This window comes from Microplitis mediator, chromosome 6 (genome assembly GCF_029852145.1).
Source record: "Microplitis mediator isolate UGA2020A chromosome 6, iyMicMedi2.1, whole genome shotgun sequence".
In the NCBI taxonomy this organism is placed as follows: domain Eukaryota; kingdom Metazoa; phylum Arthropoda; class Insecta; order Hymenoptera; family Braconidae; genus Microplitis; species Microplitis mediator.
The window spans coordinates 4,035,888-4,058,715 of record NC_079974.1 but is presented as its reverse complement, the minus strand read 5'-3'; positions in this window follow the sequence as shown (position 1 = coordinate 4,058,715).

Sequence of the window (22,828 nt, the reverse complement as noted above, 5' to 3'; positions counted from 1 at the left end):
GTAAAAATAATTCTGTTAAAAAGTAAGTTTTGAATATTAATATAAAGAGGAGACTTCTCATTAATTGATATTGGTCATTAAAATTCCACATTTCAACAATTTGTTAGAGATAAAAATTTCATGTCTTGCAACAGCAAATTCTAAAAACAACCGTACAAAATATTTTTATAAGAAAATTGAAAACTGTACAAAAGACCTTTTACAAATTTGTGGAAAATTTAATGTTTGAAAAAATATTCAAAGTTTAAATTGAATTCGGTGTAAATTAAAAAATTTTCTTAATTATTCATCGATATTAAAAACATACTTTAAAAATTTGGCTGCATATTTTTCTTGTGAATTATGTAATTTTCTGTTTTTTTCCCATTTTATTATAGCTAATTGATGATTATGTTTAAACAAAGTCAGCTAATGTCAGCTTTTAAACAAAGTCAGCTTCTGAAGCAAAGTTCTTCATAATTTCAATTTTAATCATAAATAACTTTCTATGCAGAAGTAAATTTTTCGAATATTTAAAAATTGTTTCGTTAAAGTATATAATTTTTTGTAAACATATGTCAAAAGTTTGTCTGGATATTAAACTCTTATCGTAATTTAAAATTGAAACCATACAATGTTTTCTTACTATGTAATTTGAATGCAGAACAGAAATTAATGAATAATCCCTTATAAATATTTGCAGTACCATATTTTTTTTTGGACGACATTTTTTTTTTCTTCAAGTATACAGTCAGCTTTTAAATAAAAGACAAGTAGCTAAAAGGTCAACATTTATGTATCAACATATTTTTTTATTCCACCAGAGTGAAGAAGAATTGGATTCAGTCGAGGGTCAACCACTCTTAATTTCGGTGCAGCGAAAGTTTTTGTGACAATTTTTATTCATCATACTAATATTATTAATAAATCTGTTATTGTCATTTTTTGTAACATCGTACAGAATTTTTTTTTTTTGCTTAAAATTTTGGTGTAGATAATTAATAATAATTTGTTATTATTGAGTTGTTAAATTTGAAGATCTGTCACAAAGTTTAAAATTTAAACAAAACATTTTGATAGTAAAAATGTATTGTAATTCTATGTCATTGGAAAAAATCATTTCTGAAATAATTTTGAATAATAATGACAAAATAATATTCTGTAATTAATAAAAATATACTGTAGAAAAAATTTCCCTTCTTTTAAATAATTTACCACATTGTAGCGGTGTAATTTTTTACTTGAATCTTTTTAATTAATTGAATAAGTTTTGCTTGAGAAGTCTTTTTATTTATAAAAAAAGTCTGAAAAAGTCTTTCTGTAGAGCTGAAGTTGAAGCATATAGTAAATCTGAATAAATCTTAGTAAGACTTCACAACTCTTCTGAAAATTCCGAAATTTCAGACAATATTTGACTTTTTCAGAGTTTCTCAGCATTTTTCAGAGTTATTCACTTGTGATAAGACTTTTTCTGTGTTTTTCAGAAAAAGTAAGGCTTTCAAAAAGTCTTATTAAGAGTTCTGAAGACTTTTTCAGAGATTTTTCAGAGAAATATTTCCACAAGGGAAGAGAAAATTTACTTGGCTTAAGCTCGCAGTACTCTTGGTTCGAGATTTGTATTTTAGTTCAAGTTATCACTGTTTATTGACTCAAAACATCGCATTACTTTATTCACCAATGTAGATTTCTTGTACTGAACATTTATATTGTTTGGTTAAAGTAACAAATATATTACAGTAAGGAACAATATTTATAAAATCAAACAATTTTAATTATTTAATTAAGTAACTCAACTGTTGAATTAATCTTTGAAGATATATTGAGTCAAAACTTTTTTTTCTTCGTTCAAGATTTAAAATCCAAGGAATTTTTTTACTTCCGTCAAGAAAATCTCGGTTTTCATTCCATGCCCTCAAAAGTTTCTTGGCTCAAGAAAAATTTCTTTGAGCCAAATAATTTTTTTTTCTGTGTACTTTAACCAAAAAATATAAATGTTCAGTACAAGAAAGTTACAATGTTGAATAAAGTAATGCGATGTTTTCAGTCAATAAACAGTGATAACTGTTTGAACTAAAAACATTTGGAAAATCCAAAAGTGCACGACTCATAATGCTCATTTATTATGAAATAATAAAATAATAAAAACAATGGCGGGAAGCATGAATAAATATAAAATATATATACACGGAAAAAAAATATTTGTAAATATTACTGAGATTCTCGTCAACATCGCGCCTAGACCGAATCTCAGCAAATATTACTGAGTAGAACGTAAGAAATTAATAACAGATGAATTTTTTTGGCAAGAGTCTTGTAGTTTTTTAAGGTTTAAGTAGTAATTTTAAATTGTAAAGCAGTATATTTCAACGGTTAACTGTTAATTATAGCAGTTTAAACATTAAAATCATAATTTTACTGATTGAAACGACATTAGTTATTGAACATAGCATAAATAATTACAAGTTGAACTACAATTATTGTCAATCATTTTTATCCGTGTACTATTTTCTTTCATCAAAATTTGTTATGTTTTTTTTGGCACGCGATAGCGGGAGAGGTTGTGCTCTATAATCGACTTGTCGTGAAAACCGAATTTTTTCTACCTTTAATCATTTCTACTGATTTTAAAAATCACCTCTATGGAAAAAAACAATACACCAATGTCTGGAGGAAATTCTAAAGTATAATTTGGATTAAATTAAAAATTTGATTCAGCAACATTGTATTAATAAGAAAAAAATTATTTAAAATGAGACTACTCGGGAAAAAATGTTTTTATAAAATTTTACAAAGTTTTATAAAATTTTATAAAATTTTATACTGAAAATGGCCTGGTAAAATTTTATGAAATTTTACAAAGTTTTATAAAATTTTATAAATTTTTATAAAACTTCATAAAATTTTATAAAACTTTATAAAATTTGATAAAATATTACCAGGCCATTTTCAGTATAAAATTTTATAAAATGCTAGTACTAAAATTTTAAAAAATTTTATAAAAACATTTTTTCCCGGGGAATATCTCAAAATCTTGCGGCCTCCGATTTCTGATTGGTGAAAATAAAAGCGCACGCGCAGCACATAGTTCAAATTTCTAGTTTTTTAGAGGTTGGATACAGCTGTAAGAAAAAATAAAAAAAAAAAAGTATAGGAGTCTTTATGAAAAAATTAACAAATCGTAACGTAAACATTGAATTTAAATAATTCGTGTATGACACGCGCGTTTGAGGCATGCTCATTTAGATTTTTCAAACTTTATTATTTTTTATATAAATATTTGAGTCGAGTTTAATTTTCACATTCTAAAAATGAACAGGAAATTTTTGACTTGTTAATTTACAATAAAGAAATGTTAAGATACAAATTGGTTAAAATCATTTAATGACCCATGTATCCATTTTTGCTTTTAAAACGATACGATAATTATATTACATTTAATAATTTATGAAGATTTAAGAAATTTTACTTCTTCTTAATTTTGAATCAATTGCTAATTTAGTTTTTTCGATGCTCATACATATTTCGAGCATATACATTTTATTTAGTTCTAATATCGCCACTAGATGGCTCATGAGGTATAATATTTCTCCTACGTAGGAAATAATATAAAGAAAATAAATTGAATAGAAAAGTAATTTGTTATTTATTTATTTCCATTTTCTTTCATTTTTATTATTCATTTATCGTCATTTATAAATCATTTTAAAATATTCATCAATTTGTCAATTTATCCTCTCTTCTCTTTTAATTCAATCCTGAATTTTAGCTCACCCCCAGGTATATATTTGGCAACACCTGGGTCGTTGAGGTCAAGAAAATCTTCAAAATTTATATTATGGCTACCTATAGTCCCATATTTTTTCTTAAAATAATTACCGTCTGTCGTCTGTAGATATATTTTGAACTCTGTTACGATCTCGGATGAGAAAGACGTTGTTATCATTATTCGTACCTTCCCATCCGAGATTTTACTCATCGAAAATGGTACCATCTTTCTAACGGCGGATCTTCGATCCTCATCGAATAACTCGCAGGAAAACTTGAAAATGTGGCCAGGAATTTTTCCACAGTTCTTTCAATAACCAGTGCCATTTTTTTTTTTTTTTATTTGAAATAATGAGTAATTAAGTCGTAGAAGAGGAGAGAATTGCTGCCAGAATCGTTCTTAAAATTTTCATTTATAACTTTGGAATAAGTTTCTTACAAGGGACACTACAAATGGTATGCGCTATTTAGTGACGAGCACCGAACTACTCCTATTGCCGTTTTCTTTATGTATATTTTTTCTCCCAAGAAATTTTTCTCTTGGTTTAATCAACTTTTTTTTCTTAGTTGGAGCATACGAAAATTCTTGCGTCGAAAGAACAGTACTTATTACGAGAAATTTAATTTCTTTTTGTCAATTCAACAAATAATTTTTGAGTCTTACAAATGTAAATAATTTTGAAAAATTTTCTTACTTCCTATTTTGTGTTTTTATATATATTTTCATATCTTTAATATTGCCCACAATTTAAGTCTAAAGTATATTTGGCATATACTTCGAGATATTGGAAGGGTACCCGTAGCCGAGAGTTATAGTTAGCATGCTTGCACTTTAACTGGAATATTCACAAGGCGTAGGTACGAATCCCACAGTGGTAAAAAAAAAGATGGTGGATTTTAAATTGGTATTGAGACATATACTTAAATAATATACAGATAAATTCCGACAATATGTATATATACATATATATGGGAAGGGGGGGCAAAAGGGGGTAGGGTAGGCAAAACGGGGTACCCCCAAAATTTGGTAAAAAAAAATTTTATATTTTAAATGGTTTTTAAACATTCCAAAATCACTTCTGTAAATATAATTAAGCGTTACTTTAAATTTTTTTTGATAAACTTTTTCAAAAATCAATTGTCAATTGAAAAATATTAATGACGTTTGTTTTATGATAAAAACTATTAAAACTACTATTTTTTCTTTTTTTGTATCCAATAAACATGTAAAATAAAATTTTTCTTCATGTAAATTACTTAAAAAAAAATTCAACTTAATCAAATTCGTTTAAAATCCAGAAATTGTTTTTTTTTTACCTTTTTTAGGGGGTACCCCACTTTGCCCGCAGAAATAAAAAATTTTTTTTTTCAACGGTAACTGAAAATTTCTTTTATTTACTTTGAATATCATTAAAAAAAAAAAGATTTAGCGTATTTGAGTCCTCGAAAACTTGGTATTTCCTTAAGTACCCCCTTTTGCCCCTCCCTCCCCTATGTTGGAAAAAAAATTTATTATTACACACAAGGAGACAATTTTTACAATCTGGATTAGTAAAAATTCAATAGCAGTCTTAGGGAAAGTTTTATTCTAAGATAGATTTTTTACTAAATCAAATGGTAAACTTTAGTGAATGCTTTTGTTTGGTACTCTAAAACTCAAAGTCATTTTACTTATAATATAGTAATTCATAGGATTAAGCGATTATAATTTTTACTCTATTAAAAGGAAAATTTCCACATTATTGGACCGTTTCAAGTTTGCCTCGGTGAAATAGTAAATTTTATTTGAAAAATAACGAATATTACCAGATTTTTTTCTCCGTGTATTATTTAAAGAAAATATTAGTTTATCTCATTGTTAATTTTTTTTTTTTAAGTTAATAATAAGTACAACTTGGTTTTACTAAAACTGGCAATTTTTGAGTATAAAATTATGGTAAATAATGAAACTACAAACATAAATTATTTTAAGTGTACAGTTTTCGTTTCTTTTATAAGAAGTAAATCTTCTAATCTTAAGTCTTTGTCTTAAAAGTGATCAATTGCTAGAAAATTCATTACTTTAGTTATAATTAATCAATCAGAAAAATATATGTATACGGAAACTATTATTATTTTTATCAATTACTTTTATGACTCTATGACCAGACTGTGTCAGATTTACTAATTTTATTTTATCTTTTTTTTTCATTTTATTTGCTTTATTTTTTTTTTATATTTAAAATGTTAGACTCATAGTTCTGGTACTTTGACTGACCAGAACTGAGCTCAAGATGCTTACCATCATTTAGAGACTCGTCATGTGAGTATTCTCCCTCAGAATTTTCTATGATCTGAGGATAACGACGAGCAGGAAAAAATGGACGTATTATATATATATATATAATATATATCAGATACAAAAAAGCAAAATCTAGAATGAACGGCTTAATTGCATCCAAATAGTATGAGCAAATATGTAAGTCCATTTTAGAGATAATCGGCTCAAGTAAAATTAATTGATGAGGAAAAATTGTTAGATGTCATCGATTACTTTTGATCGAATTTATTTAATTTATATTACTTTCTAAAGATGGAAAAGTATATTAATTGTAAGCCATCTAGCGGTGTCATTGGAATTACATTTATGAATTAATTTTATCTACAAATTTCATTTATTTGCACTTTTACGTGTGAGACTCTTGTCAAATAGAAATATTTTTCATTATAACAGTGTTTCCTTCTGATGGACCTGCAAGAAAAATATATATGTGAAAATTATATGCAACATATATTGACATATATGTGCGCAAAAAAAAAATATGTCAACTAAATTTTCAGATAAATGTATGAATTAGACCGGGCCAAAAAAATTGACTATTTTTTTTTTTCATAGCTATATCGAAAATATTATTCAAAATGACAAAAAAAAAAATTTCATAAAAGTTTGAGCCCTTAATATTAAGTTTAAGAGGTCTATCATCGCTATTTCTAATTTTAATTCATAATTGCATGCCTTGAGCGCGAAGCGCTGAGGCTATGCTCTATACTCGCCTGAAAATAAAAACTCGATTTCGTCATATTAAATTATTTCTAAATTTATAAATACACTTAAATGATACAAAAAAAATATATTATTACAAAGAAAAATGATTAAACAACAGATTTTTTACATTGTTAAGTCGACTAATTACGATTTTTCTATAAAATATCTGTTTTTAGTGACTTATCGCGTTAAATTCCTCAGGAGTCATGGGCTAGTAAACACTATAACTTCCGAAAAATACAATTTTCCAACTTAATTTTTTTTTTAATATCTTCGTATAGTTAATGCGAAGACCCCTTTTGAAAATGGCAGCTAAATGTCTTATGGCTTAATTATAATTAATATTTTTAGATAGGCATAACACGACAATTTCTACCCTTTGAGCAGCCATATTACTTATTTTTTTAAATATACATTCATTTCAAGAGTGAACATAGTCAAGATTATTTGTATTTTTTTTTTTTTTACTTATCGTTTTCTGTGTATCGATTATTTTTCGATAGTATCGATAGATAGCACGGAATATACCTATACTAAAGTATACATACTAGCAGCTGGCGTTTCTTAGGTAAAATGGTGGGTATTTTAAAAATTTATAATCCAATTTTTTTTTAATTAACAGTCGATAAAAAAAAAATATGTTAAAATTAAAAATAATATAAAGGTTTCACCGGCACACAAAAAAAAATAAGTTCTCTGTACTTTTGACGGGACCGATTTATTGCCATGTATTTTGACCCGCTGAATCTGAATCCGAGGTCCGTTTAACCCGTACACCCTCAGATTTTTAGAAAACTTTAAAAAACCTCAAAAATACACAAAAATCGACCGTTTTTTAAATTTATAAATTTTTTTAACCCTAACTAAGCATGATTTTTATGTATTTCGATCCTCCACATACTAACCTGAAGTTTATTTGAAACATTAGACATTTAAAGTCTGAGTAAATTCCAAAAAACCCCAAAAAATTGCAAAAAAGCAAAAAGATTCTTAGTATTGTGATGAAAAAAATTTTTTTAAGCATATTAAAATTTTTTTATGTCTTAGGCCAAAATATTTTTTATATATATATCACAGATCGAACAATATGATTTCTTTTATTTATTTCGATTTAAAAATTGATTTTTGTTATACCAAATTTTATTTTTTTCGATTTTTTGGGAATTTTTGCCATTTATTTAAAATTTTAGAGATATCTGAGCCATGGATGTTTGAGAATTATATGTGACAGATAAACATACATGAAAATAATTATTTATTTAGCCCTATAAAATTTTTTTCATCACAATACTAAGAATTTTTTTGCTTTTTTGCAATTTTTTGGGGTTTTTTGGAATTTACTCAGACTTTAAATGGCTAATGTTTTAAATAAACTTCAGGTTAGTATGTGGAGGACCGAAATACATAAAAATCATGCTTAGTTAGGGTTAAAAAAATTTATAAATTTAAAAAACGGTCGATTTTTGTGTATTTTCGAAGTTTTTCAAAGTTTTCTAAAAATCTGAGGGTGTACGGGTTAAACGGACCTCGGATTCGGATTCAGCGGGTCAAAATACATGGGAATAAATCGGTCCCGTCAAAAGTACAGAGAACTTATTTTTTTTTGTGTGCCGGTGTTTTCAATGAAAAATTGTTGTATATGCAATAAACTTTTACTTCACTTGAGTATCATTCACATGAATGCTCAAGGCATGCACTTTTGGATTTTCCAAACTTTTTTTGATGTTTTACGTCAGAACTGCTAAAACATTGGAGTAAAAAAAATTCATTTTTACTCATTCTTATGTAAAATTAAATTCCCTACAAAAAAGGTCTGATTGGAAATTTTCGTCAGACAAGCCGTTTCCGATTAATTAAACTTAATAAATTGATATATTTTTTCGATTTAACATTTTTACTTTTGAATTTTGTAACTGACGAATTAATAAAAATCTAATAAAGACCATGACAGATTTTTAAACGAAATTTAATGCTCTACAAAAAAAGTCTCTTAACATTTTTTGCTTAATTCACTCCTTCGAAAGTTATTCTCGTTATTAAAATCGTTTTGACTCAATTTCAACCTTGAATAACTTTCGAAGGAGTGAATTTAGCAACATATATGTGCGCAAAAAAAAATTATGTCAACTAAATTTTCAGATAAATGTATGCATAGATGAAAACATAAATGCTTACATAAAATTAAAACTATATACCCGGGAAAAGATGTTCTTATAAAATTTTGTAAAATTTTATAAAATTTTACAAAATTTCAGTACTAACATTTTATCAAATTTTATAAAATTTTATACTGAAAATGGCCTGGTAAAATTTTATCAAATTTTATAAAGTATATAAAATTTTATAAAGTATATAAAATTTTATGAAGTTTTATAATAATTAATAAAATTTTATAAAACTTTGTAAAATTTCATAAAATTTTACCAGGCCATTTTCAGTATAAAGTTTTATAAAATTTTGTAAAATTTTATAAAATATTATAAAGTTTTATAAAATAATTTTTTTTTCCGGGACGGGTCACCCATCCAATTAATGTCCAACCTCGATGCTGCTTTACTTTAGTAATTGAAAAATCGTAGTCTGCTCCGCTCGTCTATTGGTCACTTGTAGCCTAAATAAATTCGTGGCTGTATTTATGATTATATAATCATTGGATATCACTGGATATCCCAGACTCAATCAAAGTTGTTCTTAAAGAGACTACGTACCACATCTACTTCTCTACTGATACACTATCGTGCTTTGCTTGTAACAAAGAAGGTCATTTGGCAAAAAACTGTCCTACTGGAAATCCTCCCAACGTAGCATTATTCTCCAACAATGAGTCACCACAATCGCCACCAAGTGCCGCGCCTCCTAATTATTCTGCAAATATAACTGATAAAAATAATAGTCTTAATAATCCGCAAGAATTTCAAATCCCCTCAATTATTGCTGATAAAAATAATTCTCTAAGTAAACCGCAAGAATTTCAAATCCCCTCAATCCCTCTCCAGTCTTCCGGTGCTAAAAGGCCGCATCCTCCCTCTAGTTCGCATTCCAACATTTCCTCTGCACGTAGATATGAATTACCGAAAAGCAACGATTCATCATCAGATTATGACTCATCAGACAGCGTTCAATTAGACAAGCCTACAATCAAAAACAAAACGAAAAAACAGAAAACCCATGATAAGGTACTCAGTGAAGACTGGGTTACTATCTCTCGTACTATCAACCAAAAATTAGACTACCTACTAAACTCTCTTCAACTCAAAGACTTTTTCACCAAGTCATTCTGTAACAGGTACCCAGCAGAACTAGCCCTGGAATATACTAAGGACCTAGTGGGACTAGCCAAGATGCTAAAAGATTTATACCCATTACTCAGCTCCAGCTTAAAAAATAGAACCACCAGGATTATGAATGTACTAGAGGAGTTCCTATACGCTGAATCTGAAAGTAAATCCCAGTCTATGGACACCAAAATCACTGAATAAAAAAAAAAAAAAAAAAAAAAAAAAACTACTAAATAACAACAAACAAAGTAAGCAATCAAAACCACCTAACCATCTGTATTTAAGGACTCAACATGCTCATTTTACAATGGAATTTAAACGGATTTCATCCTAGAAAAGAAAGGCTTCAGCTCTTAATTTCTAAATACCAACCAGAAGTCATTTGCCTCCAGGAGACGAATTTCAAGAATCAATTTTGCGTTACTCTCAAAGGATACACTGTTATAAACAAAAACAGACTCAACATATCCCATGCAAGTGGAGGGGTTGCAACCTATATAAAAAATAACTTACATTTTGAACTGACCCCTCTTGACTCTGATCTAGAAGTCGTAGCAGCCACAATTTCTATCCCTGAAAAACTCACGGTCTGCAACCTGTACATATCAGGCAGCAAAGAAGCTACCAAAAGCGACTTAGAGACACTATCCAAACAACTTTCAACCCCATACATCTTGCTGGGAGATCTAAATGGACACAATTTACTCTGGCACTCTAATACCACACACAAAAAAAAAAATTCTCGACTGAAGGTAAATATTCTTGATTCAAGAAAATTTTTTTGGAGACCTAAATTTTCTCAGATAAAGTAGAAATCTTCTCCAACCAAGACGAATTCTCTTTGCTTAAGAAAATCTTGACTTGGTTCCCGAAAACGTTTGTCTTCAAAAATATTTTCTTGACTCAAGATATCTGTTTTTTCTGTGCACTAATAGCAGAGGTAGAGTAATTGAAGACTAGTTCCTAGATAATGACACTCTAGTACTCCTCAACAATGGACAACCCACCCACTTTTCGTCCGCTACCGATAATCAAAGCATCATTGACCTTACTTTCGCTACGGCAAACATCGCTACTAATATTAAATGGAACGCCCTGGAAGACTTACACGATAGTGACCACTACCCGATCACTATCCTCCTTCCAGAACAGCAAACCTATCCTAAGGACCCTGGTCCCCACAGATGCCCGCATGGAAAAGCTATATATTGTTAAAAGTATATAAAAAAATATATGGTGAATATGTGATAAATATATAGCGGCAAAAATATCTATATTGAAAAATATATGTTTTTTACATATATTGGATTATATATTTATCATAATATATTTACTTGTACATAATGTTTTGTATTTTTCTATATATATTATCTCATATAATGCTCAATATATTCTTATCATATATGGATAGTATATATATAATTTATAAGTATAATATAATAAACTTGATATATATATCCATATATTTTGACTCATATAATTAGTGGTATATGGTCTCTATATAATTGATTATATATGAAAGAATTTATATGATTAGATATATGGTTCGCGGTATATTGGAATTATATTTTTCCAGTATATTAAAACTTATATTTTTTGCAATATATTGAAAATTTTATTTTTTCACTTTCCACACAATTCCACAAAAAAAATTCAAATTTATTCTTTTTTCTCCTTCTTTCCATTGACCTTATATTTACTGGCAATAACCTAAGAACAGTAAAAAAAGTGCCATATATTTTACAATATATTGGAAACCATATATTTCGCAATATATTGGAAAACATGTATAAAAAATATAAAAAATACTATAGATTAATGAATATACTACTTTAAAATAAAATGTCAATATAAAAAAGATACATTAAAATATATATGTAAAACATACATAAAAAGTCATATATTGATAATACACGGAGAGAAATGAAGCTCAATATAAACGAAAAAATACTGTCTGATTTTCGATTACTACTAGATCTGTTAAGAAAATCATAAATTATGATAATTTTTACGAAAAATTAATAGAAAGTAATAGGTACGCAAAAAAAATTATAGAGTAGCATAATGATTTTTGAAGTCTTTGATTTTTAATAACCAACAAATATAAAATAAGTTATGCTATGAAAGTAATATCAAAATAAATCTTGAAATTTTATAAATTGAGAGTAAAGTTTTGATAAAAGTTTGCTATTAATTAAAATGTAAATAAAAATTATTATGTGTTATATATTATAGTTTTTAAATTATGGATTTGTAAATTTTTTATAATTTTGTATCAAAAATTATATTCAGCATAAAAATAATTATTTCAAACAGTATTAAATTCGAAATAAATTCGTTACATTTTAAACTCCTGTGTAAAATTTTTTCTATGAAAAAATGGTTTTTTTGTTTAATATTATATAAATTTTATAATTTTTGATCATACAAGAATTAATAAGAACTAAAAATAATAATTGCCACAATCGAATAACAAAATTTACAGATTTTGTCATGATATTTATATTTACTTCAATTTTTGTTATTATTTACTGGGTATAAATTCTCGAACATTGATTCAATTGAAAATTCTAAAGCTAGCATAATAAAAATTCTTAAAATTTTTAAACTTTTAGTTTTGTCAGTTGATAAGTTTCATTATATGATCGGTAGAAATTCTACTTTATCAGTAATGCAAAATTTCTCGTGCCAGCATAATAAAATTTGTGAAATTTAAATTGATATTTACTCAGTTGAGGAACAACACTTATAGAAAATCATTAAAGTTTAAAAAATTAATAACAGTCTTTACACCCATTTAATAAAATTTCATTGAAATATAGCTATTTAGAATTTTTTGACAATAATTTTTGTTTGTCTTTGAGTAATTTTTACAACGGTGTTTAAACAAAATAATCTTTTGTTCTGAATGTTCGGATTTATTTGGTTATTTTTCTGATCAGTACTCCGCGGGAATTCATTCAAGAAGCATCTATTTTATTTAGCAAGTGTCAATTATTCAGTTGAGTTTTATGGGGTTGTGTGATTGTGAAAATCTTTATCCTTATTGATTTTAATATTATTATGCTTATGAGATTTGTTTGCATAACTATCTTTACGTTTGATAATAAATTACACACTTACGAATAACAATAAATTATATTTTTTTTGTTTTAATAAAATATAAAACTATTTGATGTATCTTTGTGTGTAATAAATGTAAACCGCATGGATTATAATTTTATGGAAAATTAGATGTATTTTTATTTATTTTATATCATCCTTATAAATGTTTATTAAGTTAGATGAGTAGTTATAAGACTTTTTGTAAAATTTATAATATTAAAATAATAATTTTAACGAGACTTTTCTTTACTTTGTAAATTCAATATTGCACGAATCGTAAAATCAATTTTTTAAATATATTGTCAAGTAATTACCAATATCAATGCTGCTAAATAAATATAAAATTAATATAAAATAAAAAATAGAGTGTTTTGTGTTGATATTCTCATATGTTTCTATCAATTTCATTTAATATTTATACTATACGTTTTTGTATATACACATAAGACTATTAAAGATAATTGATAGAAACATATGAGAATATCAACACAAAACACTGTACTTTTTATTTTATACTAATTTTATATTTTTTTAGCAGCATTGGTATTGGTAGTTAGTTGACAATATATTTCAAAAATTAATTTTACGATTCGTACAATATTGAATTTACAAAGTAAAGAAAAGTCTCGTTAAAATTATTATTTTAATATTATAAATTTTACAAAAAGTCTTATAACTACTCATCTAACTTAATAAACATTTATAAGGATGATATAAAATAAATAAAAATACATCTAATTTTCCATAAAATTATAATCCATGCGGTTTACATTTATTACACACAAAGATACATCAAATAGTTTTATATTTTATTAAAACAAAAAAAATATAATTTATTGTTATTCGTAAGTGTGTAATTTATTATCAAACGTAAAGATAGTTATGCAAACAAATCTCATAAGCATAATAATATTAAAATCAATAAGGATAAAGATTTTCACAATCACACAACCCCATAAAACTCAACTGAATAATTGACACTTGCTAAATAAAATAGATGCTTCTTGAATGAATTCCCGCGGAGTACTGATCAGAAAAATAACCAAATAAATCCGAACATTCAGAACAAAAGATTATTTTGTTTAAACACCGTTGTAAAAATTACTCAAAGACAAACAAAAATTATTGTCAAAAAATTCTAAATAGCTATATTTCAATGAAATTTTATTAAATGGGTGTAAAGACTGTTATTAATTTTTTAAACTTTAATTTAGAATTTTCAATTGAATCAATGTTCGAGAATTTATACCCAGTAAATAATAACAAAAATTGAAGTAAATATAAATATCATGACAAAATCTGTAAATTTTGTTATTCGATTGTGGCAATTATTATTTTTAGTTCTTATTAATTCTTGTATGATCAAAAATTATAAAATTTATATAATATTAAACAAAAAAACCATTTTTTCATAGAAAAAATTTTACACAGGAGTTTAAAATGTAACGAATTTATTTCGAATTTAATACTGTTTGAAATAATTATTTTTATGCTGAATATAATTTTTGATACAAAATTATAAAAAATTTACAAATCCATAATTTAAAAACTATAATATATAACACATAATAATTTTTATTTACATTTTAATTAATAGCAAACTTTTATCAAAACTTTACTCTCAATTTATAAAATTTCAAGATTTATTTTGATATTACTTTCATAGCATAACTTATTTTATATTTGTTGGTTATTAAAAATCAAAGACTTCAAAAATCATTATGCTACTCTATAATTTTTTTTGCGTACCTATTACTTTCTACTAATTTTTCATAAAAATTGTCATAATTTATGATTTTCTAAACAGATCTTGTAGATATCGAGAATCAGACAGTATTTTTTCGTTATTATTGAGCTTCATTTCTCTCCGTGTTTAATTGTATAAATATCTTTTAAATGACTTTCTCCATTTTCCTCAATAATAAAATTAAATTTTTAATTATTAAAATAAATATTAATTGTCTTACATTATATAATTAATTATGCGATTTCGTTTGGTGGTTCCGTGTTTATTGCAGCCGTACTATCATTTTTGGTGATTCTCTTTTCTTTACCTCCATCGCGATCAGCTGCCCCAGCTAAAAAGCGACTGACCTGCGTTATTACAGCAAGTTTTTCTTTGCTGTCTTTGTACTTTAATATCAAGAAATCTAATGAAAAAAAAAACAAAAAAAAAAAACCGTTGTTACTGATTATCATAGAAGTAAAATAATTTTTTTGAATTTTCGTCAAACTTACCGTTCAGACATTTAAAGCTCTCAGTTTCCTGAAAACTTTTTTTCCCTTGCCCATGACTCTTTCTTCCAGTACCACTATAGAGTAACTGGATATCTTTTTCGATTAATTTTTTAATAATCGTTTGTATATCCTGTATATAATTATTAGAGCCAATAGTTAGCATGTGAAATATCTCTTTCTGTAAAAAAAAAATAATTTGTTAAGTTGACAAACATATATATATGGGACTCATGCCCATACTGATATTGTCCATCCCGCTATACAGACATGTAAACTACGCAAGGATTTTTGTACTATACACTATAGTAGATAACGCTATACTTATGGTACTGGCTGCAATACTATAATAATAGTATGGCGATAAACACCATACATTTCTTTCCGTGTAGTAGTAATAGTGGGTAAAATGACAGTAGTAGGGGAACTAGGAAAGCTGTGATTGGCTCGCTGGTACCGAAACATGGTTATTGCCCGAGTCGTTTGAGGTGGACACTTTTATTTATTCCGGCTACGATCATTGAACAAGCAACATCTAACTACAATGGACGTTTACAACGAGGTGGTCGACTGGGCAATGGAAAATGCATTCACATAGATGAATTCGATTTTTTCGATATTTTTTCTCTTTACCATCTTCACAATTGATTTTTTAAATATCAATACCATTGTGAGGATGATAAGAAGAAAAAATATCAACAACAAAAAATTTCGAAAAAATCAATTTTCTTGAAAAAAAAAAATTTTTTTTCGTAATATTTTTCAATAATTAATGTTTTTGGTCAACAAAGTAGGGTTTGTTACTAAAAAAAAAAAAACCCTGTGAAATCGGAAAAAATGATTAAAAACCGAAGAATCGCTCGATATAACTCGGGTAACAACTCTACATCGGTACCAGCGAGCCAATCACAGCTTTGGAGTAGTAATAGTGGGTAAAATGACAGTAGTAGGGGAACTAGGAAAGCTGTGATTAGCTCGCTGGTACCGAAACATGGTTATTGCCCGAGTCGTTTGTGGTGGACACTTTTATTCATTCCGGCTACGATCATTAAACAAGCAACATCTAACTACAATGGACGTTTACAACGAGGTGGTCGACTGAGCAATGGAAAATGCATTCACTTGGATGAATTTGATTTTGTCGAAACTTTTTTTTTCGATATTTTTCCTCCTTTGTTTTATATATTTAACTCATTGCGAAACTTTTCTATCCCTTAATAATGCTTCTAATAAAAGATTTATTTGCTTCACAACATTATTTAAGGAATTTTTAACGACAAAAAAATTGTTTCGATAAAAAAAAAAAAAAAAATTTTTGGTAGCTCGATAAATTTATTTGCTTACTTGAGGAAATTTATTTTTTGGTTGGAAAATTTTTTTTTTTGCTTACGACAAAAAAAAAATTTCTTGGCCCAAGAAAGTTTTTTTTTGGTTGAAAAAATTATTTTTCATAGTTCAAAAACTTTCTTGTTTTAGGTCAATACATTTTTTCTTGACTCAAAAATGTAACAATCTTCAATTGCCAAGAAAAAAATTTTGCGAATTAAAAAAAAATGTTCTCGAACCAAGAAAAAAATTGTTTGGGCCGTGAGAGTTTTTCGTGACTTGAAGAATTTTAGTTTCAGACTGAGAAATGATGTCTTCCACGAAGAAAATAATTTTTTGATCCAAATAATTTTTTGCTTCAATAAAGTACAAAATTTCGCTTAGTTCAAGAAACAAATTTCGAAGACATATTATTTCTTGGTTCAAGATTTCCTTCTTTTTGGTGCACACCCACACACGGATGATATTCTAAACATGATTGGAATAGCTTCCTAGGACCTCAAAACTCCGACACCTGATAGAATTTTAAATTTGGGAGTAATAATAATAATTTCCCGATTTTTTCGAAAATCATTGATTTTCTTAGCGTGAAGTTAAAAATTTTTTTTTTTTTTCAATTTTTAACTCGAGTTTCTGACTCCAAAACATAGGTATTTGAAGTCGAAGAATATATCTTAAAAATAATAGAAATTACTTGTAAGTAATTTACGTTTAAACAATTTGGTGGCCCTGAAAAGGGCCGTTGTTAACTCAAGTTCTTAACTTGACAATATAACGCTTAGACGTTAATTTTCTTTGCAAACAAAATCTCGAACACATGTTGGAGATTTTGAGCCATAACGACAATTTTGTCTTCATCATTAAAACAACGGTAGCAGTTGGTAAAAATCAACCGTACGTCGTTGACGAATCCATCGATTGACTTGTACTGCCGTTGGTCAAGCTTCCGCAATACGGTCGTCAGATCCATGGGAACTTTCACAATGTCCTTGTAATTATCAGGACCCCAACATTGGACATTGAACTCCCGGTAAAATGGCCACGCATATGACTCATGCCACGGAGACAACAGCTCTTGAATTATCTCGCAGCAAGTTATAAACACTTCTTCGCAAAGTTCTTGAACTTCTTTACTGTCCTTTACCATGTCGAAAATACTTATGAATCAACTTTAAGATGATAGATCGCTGGACACTTCAATCTCTACGTCTGATAGAGTGACTGATAGATTCTAGCTAATGCCAACCAAATCAGTCAACTTCATGAGGTCTAGATCGGTACCAGCGAGCCAATCACAGTTAAGCATGAGTAGGAGAGATGGCAGCTCGTATTTCATAGGTTATCAACAAATCAACTTCCAATCAGATCGAATGAGACATGAGCTGCCACCTCTTCTACTCATGCTTAGCTGTGATTGGCTTGTCAGTACCGATCTAGACCTCATGAAGTTGACTGATTTGGTTTATATGTCTCATTCATCTGTTCATCATTGATAAAGTTTTCATAGACGTAATAGTCTAGTCGAGAAGTCGATTTCCTGCACAGAAAAAAACGATTGATAATAATTGTAGTTCAACTTGTAATTATTTATGTTATGTTCAATATCTGCACGGAAAAAAAAATATTGCGCTCATCACTCAACGGTATCGTGATATTCACTCTCCTCGGTTGGGTATCCGTTGTATACGGAAAGTGCTGGTCTATCGGATCGTGATTATCACGATCCAGGCGGATCCCGAAATCATAAGATCTTTTCGCTATAGTAACGATCCGTTTTGTTATTATAACTAATTTAAGGTTAAAATAGATAAATTTACAACTTTAACTTCATTACAATTTTATTTTTAGCTGTCATTAATAATCACATATTAATAATTCTAATAGGTGCAATAAAAAATTATTATTTAATATCAAGAAATGTAAAGTAATAGAATATACGTAATCAATTGATGTAAATTTTACAGTCTTTTTTTTGTTTCAAAGATAAATTAAAAAATTAATAGATAAAAAACAGAAATTCTTGCATTAGATCCCAGGTAGAAAATTGTCTCAGTCGGACAAGTTTGAAACTTCAAAATAGCTTTATTTTAGCTTAACATCTAAGTCGTGTTTTGTAAGCTTTATTCTAGGTTGTTATTAGGATGAATTCTATGACAAGTCTTTAGAATGTAACTAACCTTCAAATATACCTTGCTGTTAGCTCTTTTTCCACGCGTATGATAAGATTTGTTCTAAGCTTGGATTCTAAACTTAAAATTACCTTATCTGCTAACATTACTCCAAGCGTACATTGAAAACTGAAGTTTGAGGTTAATTAGGAGTTTGTGTTATTGTTTATAAGTGATAAATAAGTTCAATTTTATTTGCAACATATATAAAGAAAAATATTTACTAAGCAAGTAAGTTTTGATTTTTTTTTAATTTATTGAATCACAAGTTTTTAATGCTCATAATAAAAAAATTTAAAATTTTTAAAACGTCCTTACTCTCTTAAGTTAAATCAGTAAAAATGTTACTGATTTTTTCAGTAGTTACAAAATTTACTGAAAGATCAGTAGCTTTGAAAAAATTTACTGACTAATCAGTGAATTTAACTTCACGGCAGTAAAGAGTGCCATCTATTTGGAAGCTTGTTTGTTAGACAGAGGTTGATTGCAAGTTGTAATCAAAGTTTATTATTTATATTGCACTATTATTAGGGTAAGTTTAAAATATTTCAACAAACAAAAGTTAATTTATAATTTATATACTAATAAAACTTATTTATTTTTCTCTATTGAATGTGACTAGAATAATTCTGAAATGTCTTTGTAGTTGATTTATATCTAAGGTAATGCATAACCTCAAATCGTCTTATTAATTATTTTATGTTTTTAAATAAATATTATTATTATTTTCAGATAAATGTTTATACGGTGTCATCAAACCACTAGGGAAAATATATATAACACTACACATTTAATGCCCAATATCTGATGTTTGTGTACAAAAAAAAAAAAAATAATAAAAAATTTTTGTCTGTAAACATGTTTTCAAACTTAAATTACCAAATCTATTCTAGCTAAGAATAAGATATACTTTTAACCTTATAGTAAGCTAAATTGTCACTGTTTATGCAAGCTAAAACTGCAAGCTTTATGTTAGCGATCCAAAGCGTTACCAACTTACCTTGTGTTGACCATAGTTTGTTGGCTAATTTTAGGCTAAAACTGATAAAATTAGCTTAATACAAGCTAATTCCATTGATGACTTTCTACCTGGGATATATAATTAGTATTTTTTCATTGTCGTTGTGTGCGCTTTAAATAATTAATAATTTTATAAATAAACACTGTATAATTTGCAAGATATGCATTATAAAGTTTAATAATTTGGTTATGAATGGTGGCGCTTGAGAAGTAGATCGCGATAATCACGATCCGTTTTAGTACGATATGGATACGTTAACTGACGATCACTATACATTTAAGTATATGCACAATCCGTAGGATCATTATTATAAGTATCGAGTGTTTCATTCATATCGATATATATATTGTGGTAGCAGCAATACAATTTAGAACTAATCACGATACACATGTCGCTCTCCGTTGGTGAGCGATAAACACAATATTTTTTTTTCCGTGTAATGTCGTTTCAGTTAGTAAAATTATGATTTTAATGTTTAAACTGCTATAATAAACAGTTAACCGTTGAAAAATACTGCTTGACTATTTAAAATTACTACTTGAACCCTAAAAAACTACAAGACACTTGCCAAAAAAATGCTTATGAAATAAAAATTTTATTATCTTTATAACTTAATTCTAGTAATTTTATTTGCTATCAGTGTTTCATTGAAAAGCTTCAAATTTTATGTATCGTTAAACACAAAGTAGTAATTATTGGTAATATTAAATATTTATTACTGTTATTACTTTTATATAATTAATACAAATCTAGTGTATAAGTTAAGTACACTATACATTTGTGATCAAGCGAACAATAATTTTAGTTATTACGACTAGAAGTTTATGTTTTTAGTATCTATAACTTTTATTCTATTCTAATTTTATATTTAAATTATCTAGTATAATTAAAATCAATGAATGAAAACAAATTAGTCTTGTTGTCTAGTATTATATTTATGACTGTCAATATGATATCATTAATAAAATTATTATATTGAGTCATTTATGTATAATAAAAAAATCCAAAGATGTTTGATCATTTGAGCTATGACTTATACATTTTTTTGATTTTGCCAAAAATCTAGACGGCTAATTTTTTTAACAGTTTTTTGTTTGTAACAATAATAATTTTCTTTTGAAAAATAAATCTAAAAAACGATTTTTTCTGGACGGCATTCTGGATCGTTTAAGCCATCAACCATATTTTTAGGAGACTTGTAACTATTTTTCGCAGGTTTTTATCTTCTCGACTAGACTATTATGAGTAATGATCTTATCAGAACATTTCCAGGTAATTTGTCCTTTAAAATAATCACATTTGTCATTATCGTTGAATATAAAAATACTCATTAGAGTCTAGACTACGGAGATAATGAACTGGGAATTTTCACACATTAGACTGACTACTTAAAATTATCACCAAGGTCGAATTATTTAAAAGTATTCAATGTTAATTAACTTCTTTGAGGACCGGGACAAAATAGGGCTTGACGCCCATACTGCCATGGACTCATACGCCATGATTATTGTGAATGTTACCATTCCCGTATGGTCAAATCATCTATACATGCAATTTTTAAACGAATGAAAAAATCCTTGTGGTGGAATCGACCATACAGCATAGTGGTATCCGCGAAAAATTTCTTTCCGTGTAAGCGCATAAAAAATTAAAATATAAACGTTATAGTCAGACGCTTGTCTATGTGTAATTTGATTAACTGGGAAAGTGATTAATTTCACACACACACACACACACACACACACACACACACACACACACACACACACACACACACACACACACACACACACACACACACACACACACACACACACACACACAGATACACACGTGCGCGCGCACGCACGCACATACATACATATATCTACACATGTGCACATGCACGCACACATGTAGTCCATCGGCTGAAGAGGAGGTCCCGTAAACATTTTGTTGGTACCGAGTAAATCCAACTGTTTCTTATGTATTTTGGGCCAAGGATCACGAAAATCGGGTCCATTTTGTTCAAAAGTGGTGCAAACAATTGTTTATAACAATTTAATTGTTTAAATCAAAATAACTCCCGAACGGCAGGTTCGTTGGGGCAGTGTAGAGGAAAAAAAATGTTCAGAATAAAAAAATACACAAAAAAGGTATCACATGTTTTTTTTGCATCTCAAATATTTCTCGAGATATAATAAAAAAACGAGCCGGCGCTCGGACCTCTCCCTCTGGCACTAGCGACTGCCTATGCGCGAGCTCTCTCTCCGCCAAATCGCGTCAGATGCTGGATAGGCCGGAATTTTTCTAAGTTTTTTACATCAAAAATCATAGAAAAATAAAAAAAAAATCGATTAATTGTCGATACTACCAATCGACAGCATTTTTTCTGAAACGAATTTTTGTCGTATCGTCAAAAGACGTTTTTTTTTTTTGTTCACAAATGTTATAAACAAATGGATTTTTTCAAAGTCCAGATTGGGTTCAAAAAATCGACAAATTGTCGATACTACCAATCGACAGCGTTTTTTATGAAACGAATTTCTCACGTATCGTCAAAAGACGTTTTTTATTTTGTTCACAAATGTTATAAACAAATGGATTTTTTCAGTCTAGATTGGGATAAAAAAATCGATAAAATGTTGATACTACCAATCGACAGCATTTTTTATGACACAAATTTCTGTTGTATCCACAAAAGACGTTTTTTGGTATTATCGACATTTTTTCGATTTTTTGAACCCAATCTGGAATTTGAAAAAATCCATTTGTTTATAACATTTGTGAACAAAAAAAAAACGTCTTTTGACGATACGAAAAAAATTCGTTTCAGAAAAAATGCTGTCGATTGGTAGTATCGACAATTATTCGATTTTTTTTTATTTTTCTATGATTTTTAATGTAAAAAACTTCCGGCTTATCCAGCATCTGACGCGATTTGGCG